The sequence below is a fragment of the Ailuropoda melanoleuca genome, chromosome 16, assembly GCF_002007445.2.
Source record: "Ailuropoda melanoleuca isolate Jingjing chromosome 16, ASM200744v2, whole genome shotgun sequence".
In the NCBI taxonomy this organism is placed as follows: Eukaryota; Metazoa; Chordata; class Mammalia; order Carnivora; family Ursidae; genus Ailuropoda; species Ailuropoda melanoleuca.
Genome location: NC_048233.1, coordinates 10,827,479 through 10,831,330, shown reverse-complemented (window position 1 = coordinate 10,831,330; position 3,852 = coordinate 10,827,479).

Genomic DNA, 3,852 nt, shown 5'->3' with positions numbered 1-3,852 from the left:
AAATAGGATGCAAACATCTCTAAGTGGATGTCAGCCTGCAAGTGTTTAGCTATGAAGCCATCAGTGAGGCACGACATCAGAAATATTTTCATGGAAATGTGAGTTGGAATGAAGATCTCTTTCTGGTAGTGGCCCCAGGAGAAGTCATCTTAGGAATGCAGGAAAATGGGTTCATTGGACTGGCAAACTGCAGTGAATGGGTCAAGAACGGGAAAGTCTCATCAACTGATTTCATTCTTACCTGCTTGGCTATGGTCAGAATCACTCAACAGTGGGTGACACTATTTGATTCATTTCTGGTGGGGCTGTCTCCACATCCCTATGCCATTGGTGAACAAATAGCAAAAGCGGTTACTATTCTTTGGGCACTAATCACTGAACTCCCTGGTTTGCCACCTGCCTAACATTTTCTGCTTCTTGAAGGTAGCCAAGTTCTCCCACTTCTTTTTCATCCGGCGGAGGTGGAGAGAGAACAGAATGGGTCTCGTGCTTTTCCTGGGGCCTTTGTTCTTATAGTCTGTTAACTTCTGAATGTAGGATGCCCCTGGTGAGTTGTGGATGAGTACCTATGGGGCACATGAGAGACTCTGCATTTAGACGTAAGTGTTTGGTCTGAAAAGGCTTCGACTTCCTAGCTTCACCTATGTTAAGCTTTCTCCCCTTTCTCCTGCACCTGACCTGTTTGCTCCTTTTATTTCTGTTCTTGGTGAGACACCAAGAACCTACAGCTCAACCGGATGGGCTTGAGGGACTCCCGCAGAGGCCCATACAAGGGCCATGAAAGTGGTGATGACCTTTCTCCTCCTCACCGCCATTTACTTATTTCCACTCCAGTAGCAAGTTGGATCTTCCTTAGGGTACAGAGATAACAATCAGGCCAAGATGCTTGTCATGGTGACTTCAACTTCCTTTCACTCAGACCACTCTCTAGTTTTGGGAAACAGCATGCTAGGAGGGATACCTAACACTACTGTGGCATCTGAAATTCTGCCTGAGAAAATGAATACATTTAGCTTCATAGATAGAATTGAAAGAAGTTTCTGTATTCTAAGGGAAAATACCTTAACAGAAGACCTTGTAGGTTCATTTTCAACTTCAACATTCCTTTCATCGGGTCCTTTAGGTGTTGACCAGCTCTGAAATTTCCCTTACGCCATGCTGTTACCTAATCAATTTACTCAAAATGATCTGATACAATGTTTGATTAAGGGAAATCTTTCTGTTATAATAACACTTTCTGGCAGCAGAAGATTATTTAAGACAGGAAGAAGAAAGGTTATAAAACTATATATGGAATATTAATAAATGTATGTGCTATCCAATGCAATATGAAGAAATATATGTAATCAAGGCATAGGAAGGGTAAAGAATAACAAAATTCTTTTGAATTTAAGATAAGTGCAAAATCAGAATAGAAAAAGAATTATATTAAGTGTAATATAAGTGTAATAATAGTTTAATAAATATAAAGGTATAAACATTAGTCTGGTGTTACTAATTTTGGAAAGGATCTGAAGCAATGGGATTTTTCATATAGTATTCATAGGATTAAAAACCAGGAGAAACAACTTTATGCAACAGTATGGAATTTTGTAATGAAGGTGAAGATGTGTATCCAGAAACATATTAACTGCACTCCTATTTAAATCACTGGAGAATGTTTGGTACTTGTGAACCAGGATATATATGCAAAAATGTGCATATTACTACGTTTCTTAATAGCTGAAATTGAGAAGTTATACAAATGTCCATTATGATAAATGAGTCAATAAATTATGTCATACTGGTACAATAGAATACTATGAAATGATGAAATGGACAAATTAGATCTATAATGCTTTTTGGTTCTTTTTTAGAGAAAAAGAGGCACAGATATAGAAGGTAAATTTGTAAAGCATAATACATATTCCGTGTAGTGTTTGGATATGTAGCGTTTGGATATGAAGGCTACTTTGACTACTGTAACAAAATAACCCAGATTTAATCGCAGTAGCTGGTAATGCAAATAAGCAGGTGGAAGAATTTTGTTTGCTAATGATGATATAAAAATATGAAGGGGGGGAGGTGCCAGGGTGGCTGAGTTGGTTAAGCATCGTCTCCCTTTGGCTCAGGTCATAATTTCGGGTTCCTGGGATCAGGCTCAGTGGGGAGTCTGCTTCTCCCTCTCCCTCTGCCTTCCCACATCAGCTCATGCTCTCTCTCTTTCAAATAAATAAATTAAAATCTTTAGAAAAATATGAAGGAAAGACTCTGTATAATTACACAGAAGCTATATACATGTCCATAGGAAAGTGCAGTTTGTTTTGCTTGAAGTCATTTTGCAGTGATTTTTAGAAAAGTAAAGGAAAACCTAGCAAATAGATTACCATATATATGTTGGTTTTAAGTTACTCTTGATTAAGTAATAGGTAAGGTTTTTTTTTTCAAACAAGCCTTGAATCTGAGAATGATGTAAGTATCATAAGGCCATGGAGAAGATTGGTAGCATTATGCTATCATAGTGAACTCTGCCACTTAGAAAACTGGATGAAGAAACACCTATCAGAGTTCTCCTATTCAGCCACCATCACCACCACCACCACCACCACCGTCACCATCATCATTATATATCTCATTTAATGACTTATATTTGAAATATTTACACATGTAAGTTGGATGATGTCTAAGCAATTTCCTAAAGATCATTGTGGGTAACTTACTTTAGTAAATAGCAAAGCTGAAGTCCTGCTGAACACCTGTATGAATTGAGTGTTCTTTAATTCAAGTGTATTACTTGAGCAAATTATTTATAGTTGATTTTAAAACTGCAAAGTAAATGCACAGAGACCCATTTCTAACAGAAGTAAAGGGACTATTGAAAAATTAAGTCTTGGAGTAGGATGGTGTCCCTGTGATGATGCATTATATTCTGCTATTTGGGTGGAATTTGGAGATCCAAGTTCTGCTCCTTGAATTTCCCCATAATGAGAACCTCTGGTGATGATCCAGCAACATATCGATAAGCTGCCATCCAAGAAAAGCTGCTCACATCATATTCATTATCAATTCCTTTCGACTTGGAGAATGACTAGGCCACAATTTTCTATTTTGTGGTCAAAGTTTGGGATAAGAAGGGAATTGTTATCATTTTTCTTCTCAACACTACCAAAAAGAAAAAAAGCTTTCTTTAAGATCATAGTATTATGAGTACTTTATTCAGTTTCCCAATAGAAGATGCTTTTAGAAGCAGAGCAGAGATTGTTTTTATCACAGAAACAGTAAGACTGAGTAAATGAGTAATCAAGATAACAAATTCAATATAGATATTTAACAACCAAGTAGACACAGTGGAACAGAGAATTAGTGGAATGGAAGATAACTACCCAATATGAAGCATAAAGAACCAAATAAATGGAAAATACAGGCTAGCAGGTAAGAGGCATGAAGGTTGTAGTCAGAAAGTCTAACACAGTCTGGAGTTCTAGAATGTAGAAGAGAGAAAATGGTTGGAAAATTACATTTTTGAGATTTTCCCGAAACTAATAAAATGTTTTAATCTTTTGATTAAGAAACCACTGAACCTCAGACAAGATAACAAAAACAATTTAACTTATAAACACTCTAAGAATCCAAAGATCAAGAGAAAATCTTATAAATAGCCCAAGAAAAACAGTAGGTTATATTAAAAGAAATAGCTGTTTCAATGATTTTTTAAAAAGATTTTATTTATTTATTTTGAAAGAGAGAGAAAGAGAGAGAGAAGGAGGGAGTGTGCACAAGCAGAGGGAATGGCACGCTGAGGGAAAAGGAGAAGCAGACCCCCCTGCTGAGCAAGGAGCTCAATGTGGGGCTCGAACCCAGCATCCCAGGATC